Genomic DNA, 17,237 nt, shown 5'->3' on the forward strand with positions numbered 1-17,237 from the left:
GCAGCTTAGTACCCATAGATATGAATTTATGTGTAAACTCACCTGCTATTTAATCTTTGTGTTCCTCCAGGATGCTGTCTGTATATAAGGTATTTAGCCTTATTTAGTCCAGTCTGGTGTGGTTCTTCCCTAAATTCTGAACTTGGTAGAAGTTCATTCTCAGGGGTGGAACTGAATGAACTTGGGGTGTGCATCCAGAGAGCTCACAGTTCCCTGTCTGTGTCCAGTGCTGCTGTCCCCATGTGTGTTTGCAGAGGAGAGTAAAAGTATGTCTTCCTCTCAGCTCTCCTCTCCTCCTGCTCTGTCCTCCTTCAGCCACTCTCCCTCTCGGCTCCGTGGGTCAAGGACCTCTCCCAAAACACCTATGGTTCATTTTTGCTTGTTGGAAGATCTCTGTGTGTCCCCAGGATAACAGAAGGCACTGAGGAGCATTGCACAGAGCTCGCTGAACAGCTGTTAACTTTCTTTTCTCTGCCGAAAGGTTTAGGGGTCTGCAGGCCCATGATATACAGCAAGCTGTGCATAGTTAGGGTGGTTATCTGCTGCTTTTGTTGCTCCATTGCTAAGGTTATATTGTGCATGAACAAGTTCCATTCTGGAAAATGTTTAGGCTGTAGATTTAAGGGCAGGGAGAGTTGAGAGGATCCACCTGGTTTGTCATGAACCCATGAAAAATAGGAGGGCCACCTGAGACCTTGGTTATCAGGACCTCTCTTTGTGTCCAGATTTCTTCTTCCAGGACTCAATAACCAGTGGCATGGCTGTGTATAAACAGGTTTTCACAGTTGTCTTCAGTGGCAAATTGTCTAAAAATAGGTTAAGACAAAGCACTTATGTCTGCCGGGTTGGAAGTCTGACACGAGTAGGTGAAATGGCCTGGCTGTATACAAAGATACAGGAACAACTATTTTTGCCTTTAGGACTTGTTGGGCAGAAAATAACTCGGTCCTACCAAAGCTAGGACATCTGGTGCATAGAAGTATGTAGTGTTTTGTAATGAATTGGAAATGGCATTACTGCATTATATATAATAACATGGAGATGGTGCAGTATGGTGTGGGGAACTTGTGTAGAATATATAAAATGTCATGGTTTTCACATACATTGTGGAAAAGAGAAAATAACTTCAAGTGTAAAGGATATGGAAATTTGGTGAATAAACATCAGTGCATTCGAGGATTTTTCATGCAACAAGCTAGATTCATCTTTCACAGAAAAAAATCTATAAACATCAATGACTGCAGTTACATGAGGAAATCTGGATGTGCAAGCAAACCTGCTTTGCGATAGATCTCCATTTCCTTAAACACTTGAACATTAGAAGATCTAAGATCTGATTCATTTCTTGGTTGTGTCGGTTTCATCCAGGACACCACCTGAGATTTGAAAAAAGCTGTGCTGTTTAACACCTGAGTAAGCGAAAACCAGGTTCATTTTCCTGTTTGAGATCAACAACATTTTCAGCAGCGTAGTTCTTAACAGGCAAAATGGACGAGAACTGTCGAAGCACTGGGTGTGCTTTGGGCAATAATTCACCAGGGCTGTGCAGTTTGTAAACACATTGAGAAACTGCCCTTCCAGAGGTAACTGGGGGCAGGTTGGAGGGATGAAGGGGATCCAACACTTCTTGAAAATCTAGGTTTTTTTTTTCTTTCCGAGCAAAAAAAGCTCTTGTGAAATGTAAGGTGTAAGTTCTTGACTTACATTTAGGCAGTGAACGTCTCAACAAAGAACATTATCTCCTAGTTCAGAAGCAGACACGATGCTCTTTTCATATTCCATTGTATAGGAGAAGACATGGGAACCTGGAAGTGCAAGACCACCTTCATGGAATATCACATATTCCAGTATTTTTGTTAGCGCATGTGTTCACAAACTACATGCACATGGTATTATACCCCAGAGACATATAGTATAACATGATGCAGTTTACTTCTAAGTCAGTCCTCTGTTGTATGGCCTAAAAGCTTTGTGAGAATTTAGCAGCAATATCAAGAAAAACCAATATAAGTGGTCCATTAATGAATAGGTCCTTGAGTGTCAGGAAGCAGACGTTGTTGGAAACTTGGGTAATATTACTGTTGGGTTTTATTAATTAAATATAGCTATTAATATGACCTTGGATTTAAACACAATGACCTCTTTTGTGAGTATGATTAGCAGATGTTTACCATAATTCTTCACTCTGTGAAAAATGCTTGTTGCACCCAATAAAAACAACCATATTTACTTTGCTAAATCAAATATTTGGAACTTGGGTCTTACTTTATATATCATGGCTCCAGTGTCTTAGACTTTCCAAGTTTAGGGTTGAGAGCCCTTGGAGTAACATATGTGGTAGATCTCAGAGTACAATGACCTATTGTATTAGTGAGCACTCTCCCCCCCCTCCTCTTTGGCATTGTATCTTCTACAGTGGAACCAGTGTGTTCTTACCAGCCTCTGGATTTTATTTGTACAGAAGTGTGGGGAAGAACATTTTTGAATCCAAGGGTTTTTGTATTTTATCCGTTACTTGCGGGCAGCTTCCTTTCCAGAAGAACTGCAGCAATGGAAGCAGGAAACACAATTCCAGTTCTTAAAATAAAGCTGGAAGTTATTTTCCTTTTCAACAGCATCTCGCCTAATTTTAGACTCTAAAAAGTCTTGTTTCCAGATAATTTTCCTTTTCTCCTACCAAATCCAGAATTTAGAGGTGATAAGTCCCATTAACAATTTGGATCTTCCCTCCCCAAATGCCACCTGCTGCCCTCCAGCTGCACTGGGTATTTTCTGTACGTGTGAGCATTGTTTCCTAGCTGCCAGGGTCAGTTTTAGTAGCGGGTCTGCTGCCTGCTTGTCTGCAGTACTGAAAGGAAATAGCAAGGGAACAAAACTATGCTTTTCTTGGGAAACCACTCCCTTTGGAATGGAGAGATATGGCTTGCCACTTCTATTTTGTTTCCCCCTCCAAAGTAAGCAACAACATTGCAAGGATCAGGGCCAGCAAGAAAAGAATATTATTTAAAAGGCGTCATCTATCTAGCCTGGTGTATTTCAGGAAAAGGAGTCTCCTGCTTCATATTTTAAGGAGTGTAATAAAAATAGCAATCAGTTTAAGAAAGGGGCTGATGGGCCGGGGAAAGTGACAGCAGCAGCACAGGGAAATAGTACTCCATTTATCTGAACAAGCTAGCACATTGATAACTCTCCTCTCCACAGTAGGTGCTATCAAGTCAGCGACAATTTGTATCCCTGGTGTGGCAGGTTACTTACATGGTAACAAGTCTCCCTGACATTATTGCAGATCATCATTAACTAGTTACTGCCGTCTGTTTGCCGTTACCTGCTAGACAGTGTTGTCGTATCATTTATATATCTTGCCCATTTTAGGGACCTGCTGCTTCTGGAAAGACGCTCAGCCTGGCATCTCTTCCCGTGCTCTGGGGTAGGGGGAGAAAATCATTGATTGCAGCTCCCCTCTTGCTTTAACATAAGCAAAATGAAGGGTGAGTGGCGTACGTTTAACAGACTGTGATGAGCAGCACCAGTGGGCATACACAAAAGAAAGGGGCAGGAGTAATAAGGAAGAAGGATGGGCTGCTCTGGATCCTCAGATCTGCTGTTGGCAGGGGTGTGGGTGTGTAAGGACCCAGATAAGGATTAACGGCTCTAGGTGGGATATCCGGCTTTCTGAAGATCTTTAATCAGTTGGACTGGCATCCTATAAGTACATTTCTCACTTGATTATCTTTCATGTTTCAGTTTCCTTTTCCTTTGTTTGGTAATATTTGTAATTACTGCCTATTTATTAAAATGTGAGATCCTCTTCAGCTCACAACCTATTTTTTGCCAGTTTTTTAAAGTTCTATTTGGTGATTTTTCTACCCTGATTTGTTTTCATCCACTAGCATATTTCAGCCCTTTATTAAAAATATGGGCTCAGATCGTCACTTTACAAGTCTTTGGAAGCCAATTGCAAAATCCTCGTTGAAGCCAGTGTATCTCTTGATTTGTAGTTGACAGTATGCCCCATTATATCTATCCTAAATACTTGCAGGCTAGGTCACTCAGGAAGGAAGGCTGTAATTTTGTATGAAAGCACACTTTGGTGAAACTATGATATCAGCACAACTATTATAAAGCATCAAGTGCTTTGTCTTCTTCCTTATAAAATGTGTAATTTCTACCCATTATCAGTATTATTACAAGAGTCCTTGCAGTAAACTTGTCTTTTGATAGGCAGAGACTTGTCTTTGCTAGGAACAAATACAGTGAAGTGTAACTTCTCTTTTAAAGGAGAATAAATAACATGGGTGAAGTTTACTAGAACACAATAAAGCCATTTCCAGGAAAGCTGCTGCAGAGGCAGGTAGGATGTGCTGAAGATTTATACTCAGGGTGAACACGTATAAGTACCGTAATGATGCTGTGGAGAACAGTGGAGTAAAATATTTGATCAACAGATATGCCTAAAGAAGATACACGGGTTGGTTTTTTTCCTAGCTTTCAGATTGCAGTAGGACAGTTAAATGGAAGTTCCTTTAAACCTATGCATGGGTAAATCATCGTGGCTGGGAAGGGGTCACATCTGCACAGTTACCTGTTTCCTAGACAGAGCAAAGCTTGGCTGCCCACCAGTCTGCTGAAGTGTTCAGTTTGTGGATTCAGGGATGAGCACCAGAAGGGAGAAGCTGAGAAATGAAATATTGGTCTCAACATCATCATACAACCCATGGTGCAGTTGCACCGAGAAGAGTTTTAAAACCAAGACATGGCTTATCCTGGCTAGGTGAACAATTGTTTGGAGCTAATTCAATCAAGATTCAGAAGATTATAGTGAAATACAGCAAAAAAGGGGAAAAAAATCAATAAAAAGGGCGGAGTAGCTGCTGTGATTAAGAAAAAAAGATTACTGTTGATTTATTGATTCAGTCTTCAGCTTGCCATCTCAATCAGGGGTTTGGTTTTTGTTGTTAATGTTATTAATATTTATACTTTAGTACCATGTGTCAGTTAGAGTAGATTGTAATTAAGTCTCCAGGCCTGAAAATGCTTGGCCCCACAAAGCCCAAAGCCTTTGCATTGAACGTTACCGGAAAGAGAAACTTAAGTCTGAAGATCTGGTGCAGAGCACAGAAAGAGGCCCATCATCTTTTCAACGCAGGGCTCAAGTTTTGTGGTCGCCTTTTCTGGGGACATCAGAAGGAGATGTTTGCAAAAGGTTGTTGCTAAGATTTTGAGTTTTGAGGGAAGTCACCCTAGCCAAACCCATCTTCCCCTGCCTGAACGGAGAAAAGCTCCTCAAGCTTATGATGAAGGCCTTTGCCCTGCAGATAACTTGGTTTTGGGGGACTTTTGTCTTCAGGCAGTGTTTTATACTGTTGGTGTCTGCTGGGTCTGGGACTCCGCCAAGTTAGCATCACATCCTGTGTAGGGTCTTATTCTGCAGTCAGCAGCACGAATAATAGGAGCTCTCAAGGTCTTCCCTTTGGTTTGAGCTGAGAACGGGATAGTTGAAGACATGTTTTTTTTTTCTGTGTCGAGGGAAACATAAGAACTCCTTGTTGTGAAGCGGTAGAACTGAGTCACCGAGGGTTTAGTCAAAGTAGAAACACATCAGTGCAAACCAGAATAAAAAACGTGCTTTCGTCATTACTCATTATACCACAACGAGAATCAAAATCACTCAAAAATTGTTGTAACAGCTATATGTTGCTTAGATAAAATAGTCTGGAAAGGATAGATTTGGTGGGAATCGCTTCTGATTTATGCAATGCAATATGCGAAGCCAACTTGCTGTGATTTTTTTTTTTTTTTTTTTTCCAGTTATGTGCAATTATGTTAGATTTAATCAAAGAACTTTGACTTACTTGCAGCATTCCAAAGCGCTTGCATGGTACCTCTGGGTGTCACTGAGCGAGTTGTGGCCATTTAAGTGTACTGCTCTTGCAAACAGCACAGTGGGAAAATTAATTTAAAAGTTCCTTGTATATCTGGATGCTTAATTTTTAAAGCCCTGCTGTGTTCTGGTTGGGTTTCTGTATTTTAAGCATAAATCCTATTTTTTAAGATAGATGTTAAGCAATTCTATTTTTCTCTTCCACTATAAAAAGATTTATTGTAATGTTTACTGGAGCAGGGGGCTGAATTTAACCTGTCACGTCAAACCTGAGCCTTCAGCTTCTTTTCCTGCTTCCATACGGGTAGCCAATGCGTTTGAGAGTCAGCCTTGAAATCAGCGTGGTGTAACATATGGCTGCACATACCACCCTGCTTCAAACCCACTATGCCACTCTGCCACTCTGCCCACCAGCACACTGGGACAGAGCCACATCACCCCTATAGTCCACAAGTGATGGATCCACCAAACCTTGGCCGATGGGGATGATGGGGACAAACTGATGTGCATGTTGGCTGTCAGCTCTTGAGAGCAGATGAAGCTTCACAGCAGGTGTGAACAATTTGTTCATCACATTCTCATGAACCCCTACCTTTCTGGTCCCTGCAATGGTCTTTTAGGCCTGTGGAGCTGCAGCAAGTGTGTTTTACCTGTTCAGTCACTCACAAGCTGCACTTCAATATTATTTAGAGGGAGGGATTTGTTAGGTTGTCCTATTTAAGAGTTTTAATTGGTTTCTATAATATTTCACAGTTTAAGTATAGGAAAGGTACAGAATGGCTCCTGAGGAAAAAGGAGCCAGCTTGAATGGAGAAACCCTTCTCCATTCCATGAGAAGTCCTTCTAGAAGTAAAAAGTCTGATCAGTTCTCAGTGTCTACCTGATCTTCATTTTATATAATGACTGCCTTGCAGCAGCTGGAGCCATGTATGAATCTTCTTGGTGTGAACCCATGGGCAGGGCTACAAATACAACATGAGAAGATCTTGGCCAGCTCTTTCTGCAAAAGGCAGAACCGTGTTGCCTGCCCTGGTTTGTGCTGGGGCTGTACTGGCAACCCCTCCACCACTGTGTGAGTGCAGTGGTCAGACTCTCTCAGCAGGCTGAGCACTGGGGCCTCAGGAAGCTTCACAGCCCCTGAGCAGTCAAATAATAGGAATACATGTTGTAGTGTGTTTCAGAAAGCCTAACTTTGTGGCTCATCATTTTGGCACACTGGGACCTCCAATTTAGCTCATTTTGCAATGGTTGTAAAAGAAATGTACTCTTTCTAGTGAAACTATATCTTAGAAAAGACAATAATTAATATTTAACCATACAAAATAAATAGCTATATAAAATGAGCTTCCTTCGTTCATTCTCCTCCAGGAAAAGCAATAGAGCCAATAAAATTTATTATTTTTGTTAATCTTTGCCTGCTCTTCTGCAGCTGCTGGAAAAGTGGCTTTGCTTTCACAGAGCTGGTGCAGAAGTAAAGGAGTAAATAGAAGGGTTGGTGATGCAGACCTTGCAAGGTAGACATAGCACATTGGTGGCAAACCTGTCACATTGGCAAACAAAGCAATGTGCTGCCTGGAGCATCCCAGGCAGACCTGGGAGGGATGGAAAGCTGCTTTTTTAGTGTGAATGTTTTTAAAACATGGGTGAGCGCTAGTGTCAGTGAAGAAGTACAGAGGAAGAAAAGCATAAGTAAATGCAGGGCTGAAAGGGTGCATCAGAACACAGTAATTATATAAGCCTTATTTTTGTTGCCTTTGATGCCAGTGTAAGTACGTGAAAATGAACGCACTGCAGAGGACAGGTTTGTGGTTGAGAAAGACTTGATAGATTTTGACAAATTAAACAGTTGTAAAGATGTTTGGAAGTTTTCCAGATCTTTACTGTTATTTATGTCACTGAACTAAAAAATCAGTGGTTAATTTGCAGTTCTTATAATTTTTATGATACTTATGTTGTTGTAAATTTAGCAGCGTGCGGCATCAACTCAGCGGGATACATTTTATGTTGTCAGCTACCTTTTGACATCATAATAGATTTCAGTTGCCAAAGCTTCAGGGGGAAGAGAGAGAATAAAATGTAAGAGAGTTGTATGAGCACTTGGATCAAACCCAGGTATGAGAGGAGCTGGTCTGCAGGGTGGCTGCTGAAGCCAGCCTAGATCCTTGTGGGATGGTGAGGACGCTCCACAGCCCTCATGCCCATGGCAATAAATCTGTTTTAAGTGGAAAAGATGGATAGGCTGGTGATAGGACTGGGCCCCATGCTGTTGTTAATGGACCTTTGAAGTCTGGGTGGCTGCTTATGACTGATAGTGGTGGCAGTGTTCAGCTCTTCAGATCACATCCTACCATGGGGACTTCTCCTAACCCTGCACCCCACCAGCACCCAGTGTGGCTAAAGGGTGGCAGGTTGAGATTTGGTCCTTCAGAAGTTGTCAAGCTTCTGTCTGTAACCTGGTTTTGGTTACCAAATTACCCCAAATTATTTCTGCTAGCACCTTCTTCATACATGGTGGTCCACACTGTATTTTCCTGGGTGAATACAAGATAGGGAGAGGCTCTGGCATGCCACAGTCATACATAGGTGCAGCTTTCATTTTGTGGGATGGTGTTGATCAGAAAGAAGCAGCCCAAACAGAAGTTTTACAAAGTTCTTCTGATATCTGAAATTAATACATTTTGCAAGCTTTTTAAATGGAGACTTTTTGCAATACTTTTCTTTTTATAGAGACTCTTTATTATCTCTATTTATAGAGACTTTTCTTCTATTGTCTTCTATCCTGGAAGAAGGGGAGACATCTTAGGTTTAGCTGCTTATAGAAGAGATGTAGTTGATTCCCTCTTGGGAGGCTTATTTTAGTGGGTTAAAAATGATGGGTTTAATCTGAGGAGTGAGACCTGCCTTAGGAATGTGTGACACGTGAAATGAACTTCATATAAAGCGTAGCCATGCCCTTCTCATCTTCTGCTTCTTTCAACATTTGCCCTTTGCCTCCTGAGCCTGAAAATGGAAGAATTTATTAACGGCTGCTTCCTCAGTGTTTGTGGCATTAGCCACGTTTCTCAAGGGCGTTTTATATGCTCTTTCCACTCTAACAGGATTGTCCACCGAGTTCAGCTCTGGCATGTTGAGGATCCATTTGCACAGATAGCTGATTAAGCTGAACCTTCTTCATCCATAGGTAATCCCCAAATACGCAAATTGTGAGCATGAGATTGGTTTTCTAACATTTTTGGGTTTATAATTAAGTGCTTTGTAGTAGTCCTCCCCCTCCACCTCCCTCTTCATTGGAGTCTTTAGCTGTGCTGACTCCAGCTCTCCCATACCCTTTTTCTTTCTTGATCGTCTTTTTTGTATCCTTTTCCCCTGGAGGTAGTTGTACATCTGACTCTCCTTCTCTTGGCGCTGCTTCAAAGCTGCATGGCTTGAAGTAGTCTTTGGGCACAAAAGAAATGTATGAGAGGAGCATCACGCTGTTGCTTGGGTTTTGCAGGTCTTCCTCACCACGACCACAGTGCCAACACCGGAGTGAGCTTGGACATAGCTTTGGGCAAAAGGCACACATTTACTCTTGACTTATCTTTACCATCCCTACCTTTTGGCAGAGGAGAGATGGGACAACTGACAGGGCTCCATTTGTGAATGGACAGCAAATAAGGTGGTGAGGTGCTGGTGCGAGCACCAGGGAGCCGAGCAGGAGCATGGCCCCACGCTGCTGCGTGCACCATGCTCCTTGGGTGCTCAGCAAGGTGGAAGGTTCTGCTCTTGTCTGTTGCAAGAACAAGACCACATTTCCATCTTGCCTCGCAGCAGCAGACTAGTATGTTAGTCTGTGTTTGCTGGCTAGACTTATTCTGGCTAATGTTTGCCAGATTCTTCTATTACATATTAAAATAAGATCTTATGAGTGAGTTTGATTTTTTTGTGCGTGTTTCAAAAAACTAGGCCAGCCCTACCAAGCACATTTTCGTGTTTTTGTTTTGCATTTTGTCATTTTACATATTGAAAAATGGAATGCAAAAAAGAAAAAAAAGGCCTGTTAACATCAAAAAGAAATAAAGCTTTGCATTATTCTGCATAAGTGTTAAAATCTGACTGATAGTGTGTATACACAGACTTCATTTTTTATGGTGTTTCCTTTCCCCACCCAAAGATCACAGATGCTACGATAAAAATTAATGCCCTTTCAGTAAATGCTTTTCTTTTCCGAACTTGGCCTAAAGAGGGTCACACATTGCTTTTGTTAACTAATAAATGTGGCAAGATGTAGGTAAAAATAATAGGCAGACATTAATTTGTGGGGGCAGGAACTTCTAAAAGAAACCGCAGAGCGTTTCTCCCTTCTTAAACCCTGCTATTTTAATGTAATAAAGTTTTTATTTTAACCATCAGGAGAGGAGCCCTGTTTGCAGAATTCATCTCTAAAAAATGTCTTTGTGAATTGAGATTTTAGGACTACCTATTTGGAGGATGTTCCATATGATAAATGACCCTTATAAGACGAGGAAAAAGAAGTAATTTTGCATGTCTGCTTCCTAGGATGTGTGATAATAATAAATGAACATTTTATATATCATTATATATATATCATGGCAGAACAAAAATCAGAAGATATATTATTCATTATTCCCGTTACTTTATATTTAAAAGGCAAAGGTTTTTGCTGCTTTGCCAAAACAAGGGCTACAGAATGTATTGGTAACAATCCCCGCAAATATGAAGGGTGGAGAGATCTTCCAGGTCGTTAGCACTGAAGAAAACAGAGATGCCTGTAATTGTATTCATTTGAACATTAATACATTAATGCTGAGATTTAAGTCCTGTTACTATTAAAAATTAAACTGGAGGGGCAGTGTGCAGATCATATGCTCTAGTGTAAGTTGTCAGGTGCAGTGTTTGCAGTTTTAGCCTGCGCTTCCAGCACTAAAATGGGTGTTGGCGCTGGGCTTTGGCTTCCCAAGGGACACTTCTCTTACACCACCCCCCTGGTTTCATTTCTGGCAGTAGCATTTCTTTTCACGGATGCATTTGCACCACCTGAGCAAAAGTTGTCCTGATTAAAATCAGAGGAGCATAAGGAGTAACTTGTTTGCTGTCCTGAAGTCCTCTTGTTCTTCTCCCTGTCCTCCCCCCTGCCATGTCCGCAGCTATTTTGCAATATGCAACCCCCTCCGAGCACTGCCTGCGGAACTGGAGTAGCTCTGGCATGTAGATTTCCCAGTGGGATAACTTGTATGGATGGTAATTTTAATGAGACCTGATTTAAGCAGTAGAATAGATCCATAAAACTAATACAAGCAGACTTTCAAGAGCTCTACTATTTGTCAGGGCAGTGAATTTTAGAGGTGCATCCATTGGCTTGGTAAAGAATATTATAATCTTGCAAATTTAAGCTGTACTAATTCAGATTGTTTCTATGCAGAGCACTGTGGGGAACTTCTCGAATCCAGGGCAGGCCAAATATAGACTTATTTATTTTTGAGGCTCAGCTTTCGTCCAAAAATCACGCTGGAACCACAGGACCTGAAAGCTGTGCGCTCTCTATATGAATGAATGCAAAGTCTGTACGAGTGCACACAGCTGTGCCTCTGAGCTGTGACAAACCATTAGCTTTGCTTTTTCTCCCCTTCATTTAAGGCCACCGCTTGGTCCATGCTTATTTCAACCTCTCCCGTGCTAGTTATATATGGCAGTAACACGGTTTTCTTCTGCCCTGTGAATACAGGCGTTACACCCATCCCAGACCCTGAAGCCAAGTAATTACACCAAGTAACACTCTTGGTCCGTGGCTTTTATTTTTCATCCTGGTGCTCAGGAGTCACTCTTGCTGTGGTTGGAAATTGTGTAGTTCTGCTTGGCCTTACTGAACTGTTTTCTTTCCCTCGCTTTCCTCCCCAGCCTCTTCCCTCCATCCCGTTTGGTGGTTGGGTTTGTTTTTTCCCAGTGAGCTTTTTTCACCACAGGTATCTCAAATGGCACTGAGAAAGAGAGCAGGTGGGGGAAACTCAGGGCAGGAGCTTATGGTGGGTGTGGGGAGAACTGGAGCATGACAATGGGGAGACCCAGCAAGCAGCAGAGAGCATGGGGGAAAGAGGGCAGAAGAGCATCGCAGGGCGATAAATAGGGGAGAAACAAGGGCGGGATAGTGGCAGAGAGCAAGGGGAGGGATTCAGCGTGCACACGGGCAAAGGGATACCTGCGTGCCACAAAAGGGGACCGTGCTCTCCCAGCCACATCCCAGGTAGATGCACAAACACAGGCAGGACCTCTGGCCAGAGCTGGCGATAGCAGTGACCTGTGTTTAGGTGGGGGGGGAGTTTATTTGCTTTTTCTCACAGGCTATGCTAAGTGATTTTGCAGTTTGAGTGGAGCAGCATTATTGCACTTAGCTCTGCATTTATTAAATAGATTTGTTCTCCAGCTCAAGTGTTAAGTGTGTGTTATGAAACCTCAGAGCCAATCTTAGTGGTTGCAGTGTGCAAATATTTTTAAAATTATGTAATTAAGGAGGGCTGGGGCTGCAGCGTCCACCGAAGTGATTTATTAATTGGATGGTTTGATTAAATTTCATGTTATTTTAGTTTATACAGAAAGGGTCGGTATCTGTTTCACAGATAGGGACATCTTGCGGGGCTGTCAGTGGTGGTTCAGAGGTCCTTGGGAGGAATCTTTAGCACCCAATTAAATATTAACCAAGAAGATGTGACTCGTTCTTTCTCTGTCCCTGAAACTGTTTTGACATCTAAGGCTGGTGATAAAAATTTGCTCTGCAGAATCCCTCTCAATGCACTCTATTTATCACTAGATTACTCCTAAATTAATCACGCTACAAAATCTCTCCATTGTAATTGTGCTGGGGCTCAGTGCTGTGCCATGTGTGTAAATAAAAGAATGCCCTTTTAATTTCACATTCACTGTATCTAGCTGCTGCTGCAGCCAAACTATCTGTTTCGGTAGAATGTCATTTTAAAGGTATTGTGGTTACTGAGCGGCAGCTGTGATTGAAAAGTATGTAAACTAATCTTTAGTTGCTCGTGTCATTTTTATATTCTTATGTCAGAACACAAGAAGGCTGCTTTAAATTTGTCTTTCACTGTGTATTAATTTTCAAGTCTAATTTTTCTTGGGTTAAAGCATATACTGTGTTCTCTGCTACACATTACCATTCTGTGCCAAAGTAAATGGCTACTTGTGAAAAAGTACAAAATTAGTTCTTGCTTGATTACTGTAAAATACATATTTATTTTCATAGGGAGAGTTTTTATTACCAGTGCATAAAGTACAATTATCCTGCATGGTATCACTGACTTAGAAAACGAAAGAATCAAGACCCCGTATATTTATTACTGTGAAGAGCAATAAGTTTCAGAGCTGTGTGTTGCTTTCCCAAAACCAAGAAGGAAGGTACAAGGGGGTTTGGGTTTTTTGTGTTTTGAGTTGATAGTTTTTCTTCTAGGCTTGCACTGTGTATCATTCCTGTTCTTTTAAACGCAGACCAGTTAAAATTAAATCCTCAGTTAATACCTCTGCATAAGAACTTCTTTGTCTCTTGATGCCCAACCATTGAAAATTAAATGTGGTTGCGGAGAAGTATTTATTCATACCATACCTCACACCTGATCCTGTGTCAGTATGACATCACCTTTGCCACAAAGATTTCTAGTGGTTTAAAAACGTTCCGTTGTGAAATAAGTGGGAGAGGCAGAAAAGGGGCGAGGAAGGCAACAAAAATAAACTACTGGTGGGATTTGATGGTTTGCCAATTAAAAACAAAATAAAATCATGTTCTGAGGGCCACATGCTGCCTTTGATCCTTACACAGGACTTCCATTTGTGCCGGTGGCTGTTCAGCCTGCGGAGGGAAGGTTGTATATGACTTAATTTGTATGTTGTGGGAAGTACATTTTCCTAGCATGTGGTCTAGCTTACTTGAAGAATCTGAAATGCGTTATAAATGTAAATGCTGTGTTTAAGTAAAACTTCATTATGTTTTGGTGGTTTCCAAAAATGCGCAGGATTTGACCTTAAAGTGTTATTTCAAGGTGTTATGATGTATAAGCTAGACTTTGTAGTCTTCTAAATTAAATCTTTGAACATGTTATTATTGTATTTTGGCATCGGCAAGATGTAGTTCTCAGCTATTTTCTGTCACAGCCTTCATTTTTCTAACAAGAGTAGCGAGACAGGGCCAGATTCTTCTGTAAGAGGCGTGTGCGGGATGGGGATTACCCTGCTTTAACCATGGTGTAACCAGGACAGGCCTGCCACTTGCATCCAAGTCCAAGGTCACGATGACTCCTCATCTGTGGCTCACTTTTAGGTTGGAGCCAGGGCTGCCACAGAAACATGGGTGCAACCACCACCCACCCTGCTCCCCTTGACTGTTGCAGAGCCCCACTTAGGATGTGGTGAAGGGTTTAGCATTTGGATCCAAATCTGGTTCATATATAAAAGAGGTTGTGTTTCTGTTTGGAAAATATGAGCCCCTTTTTACGTAGCCCAGGTGTGGATTAGCTCTCTAAACCATTTGCCCATTCCTGTGTTTGTGGGAGACTGTTTTCAATTCTTACAAAGAGGCTGTACAAGTCAAGCTATAGAAACAGCAGAAGTGATCCAAAAATGGATTTAAAAAAAATAATAATAACAAAAAAAAAATTAACAAAGTGTTTGTGATCTCAGGTTGGTAGTCTGGATGTAGGAGCAGACATAACCGCTATGCGTATGCTTACGTCCAAAGAAAATAGCTGCAAAACATTTCCACCCATGCCGTGAGTGCTCAGGGCTTGCATTTCTTCTTCACTATGTAACAGCCATGTGTTGGTGCTCCAGCAGGGCAAGAAGTGCTGTGGGCTGTAGGGCACTATCCCCGCCACGGCTCGCATCCCCCCGGGCAGCTCGCAGGCGTGGGAGGGTTCCAGCCAGACACGGCCACGGGGAGAGGCCGGGTTTGGGCCAGGGTATGTTGTTGCACAAGTCGATTAAGAAGAAGAGCTCTGAGTCAGCACCCAGGGCCGTGGCTGTCAGTCGCTAAATCGCCAGAGAGAGATGTCTTTGAAGTGTTGTTTTTGGTACTGGTTTCACGTTGCGTGCTCCCAGGATAAATCACGATGGTTACGCATGTGATTTTTCCCTCAAGCGCAAAGCCAACCCCAAACAATGGTGAGGCTGCTCTTTTGGTCACTTTGTACGGTTGTCTTTCTGTCTGTCCATCCTTGGGTGGTCTTCTACCACGGCCTTGGGGTAGGAGGGAGAGCAGCTGTGCAGCCAGCGCACACTGGAGGCTTGTCCTCCCTCTGTGGCCAGGAGCTCCCCATTTTCCTCCTCCTTCACAAGAAGGCTGCTTCCTGGATGGGGCACAGCCTGAAATACCAGTGCAAACCAGTACTTGAAATCCTAGCTGGAAAAGACATCTAGGATACCCTGCTTCCCTTTCGTAATTCCTTCTCTGAATCTGAAATAGGACAATGCTTAGAAATGCATCCAACCTCGAGTTCAGAACGAATCGCTTACCCGGGATTCTTGAACAGCTAATTCTGCTGGCACATTATTATTCACCCTCTGCTATTTTCACATAGTGACACAAAACTAGAGAGAAGAAGAGATTGAAATTTTGACCGGTACGTTATCCTGATACCTGAGATGCCGTGTCGGTATGAGAGTGCCTTTACCGCAAGGACTTTCTTGGTGGTTTTAGAGATCCTAGTGTGAATAAGTAGAAAAAGCAGAACTAATAGCTCAAGAAGCAAAAATATTTTTTTCTTAAAGAAATTGATTAACATGCAAATATGTACTGTATGCATATTAAATACCATTTCAAAATGTGATGGGCAGGAAGCATAAGTGATGCCATTTGGTTTTGTGGCATCAGTGTGGGTTGATTAAGGGGGTGGGGATAAATTTTGGGGATTATTGATATAGCATGAGTAGAGCCAGATGGTTGTATTACACATCTTTTGTGTTCTTGTTTGCTTCTTAAAGCAGTTGCAGAATTTTGCCCTGGGCAAAATTTACTCTTTGCTCGTATGTTCCCCTGTGAATTTACTTTTGACAAAGTACTTCACAAAGAGGAGAGATGCTGTGCTTTGTGCCCGCAAACTCATCTCTCCCCTTCGCGTTTGTGAAGCCAACAGACCTCTACTTAAGAAATATTTTGCAACTTGTGAAATAAATTAGCAGTAGGTGCAAGTTCAGTGTGTTTGTTGTGTATCGCTACCCCTCAGTATGTGATACTGATTTACAGAGCGTGTTGGGTTTTAAATTTTCCTTGCAGTGTTTTGGAGAAGAAACTGCGGAAGTGGCAACCAGTTCACTTTACTGCACCACGGATGTAGTGTTCTTCCATGAGAGAAATGTTGTCTTAAAGATTAATGAGCTAATTTTTCCACTACTTTTTTTTAAGTTTTGAGATTGTGGTATACCTGATTCATGTGATCAAAAACACATACTTTGCAGTATTCAGGTTGAGTGGGAGAAGGTCGTGCTGGGTAGGTGGTTCTTCACTGTGTGTTTGTGACATTTGTTGGAACTGCTTATCACAGGAACCACCAAAATTTACACGTATTTGTTATTTCCCTTTGAAAGCAATTTTTTTATTCCCCTGAAAAGGTGAGGTTTTGTAAAGGCTTTGTAAGAAAGAATGTATGTTGTATTTGTGCCTCGTGCCAGTTTTCATGGGTGTAACTCCATTGACTCAGCTGAGGTTACTCCTGATTTACATTGCTGTAAGACCCTGGATGACGAGGTCCCTCTGTATCTAACAATTATAGTGGAAACAGTTGTGCCTGTAAATCTGTTTTGCTCTCTGCCTTTGTCCCTGTGTGAAGCGAGTTGCTTGCAGAAGGTGAGGGGACTCGCCTCGCTCACGGCAACAGGGCTTTTACTGGGGACCAAGTGATGCAGTTAGTGAATGCAGCCAGCCTCCATGTTCTGTCCAGGCTGTGAGCAGCAGCTTCGGACCCTTTTTATTGGAACCAGTACTTGATGTGAAAATGGGCAGCTCTGACCCTATTGAAATCTCTGGCTAGTTTAGTCACAAATCTGAGGCCGAAGCAGCTTACCCCTCATAATGATGCCATTGTGCTCATCCTATCTGATCAGTTCTGGAAATGTTTTAGTAAGTCTATCTTACAACATTATAAGAAGATAATCAGCTGCCTTAGAAGGTCCCCATCTGGAGTATAGAGTTCTTTTACTGAAAGATGTTTTGCCTTTCTGAGATAGCTCTCGCATTTCATCATCTGTTGTGCAGAGATGAAGTGCATATGAAAAGTCAGTGACTCTGAATCCATCTGTTGTTATTATTTTCCACTGATAATTGGCTTGAACAATGAAATGTCTGTGTCTGTAGCCTTTGAAA

General features: G+C 42.1%; 1 protein-coding gene across 15 annotated transcripts in view; it reads left to right on the forward strand.

Moving 5' to 3' along the window:
- Positions 1-17,237, forward strand: part of FOXP1 (forkhead box P1) — a 387,372-nt gene that overhangs the window by 136,120 nt on the left and 234,015 nt on the right. Inside the window, exons 1-2 of one of the 15 annotated variants that reach the window (XM_061455739.1) lie at positions 7,976-7,993; positions 8,980-9,062. The exons of the other annotated variants lie outside the window; for them this stretch is intronic. The gene's annotated coding sequence lies outside the window, so the exon portion shown is untranslated. Of the gene's footprint in view, positions 1-7,975; positions 7,994-8,979; positions 9,063-17,237 lie in introns of those variants that run through there. 15 annotated transcript variants of the gene reach the window in all.

This window comes from Pezoporus flaviventris, unplaced genomic scaffold, assembly GCF_033815535.1.
Source record: "Pezoporus flaviventris isolate CSIRO_AGI_PZ_B2104156 unplaced genomic scaffold, CSIRO_AGI_Pfla_v1 ptg000021l, whole genome shotgun sequence".
Classification (NCBI taxonomy): Eukaryota; Metazoa; Chordata; class Aves; order Psittaciformes; family Psittacidae; genus Pezoporus; species Pezoporus flaviventris.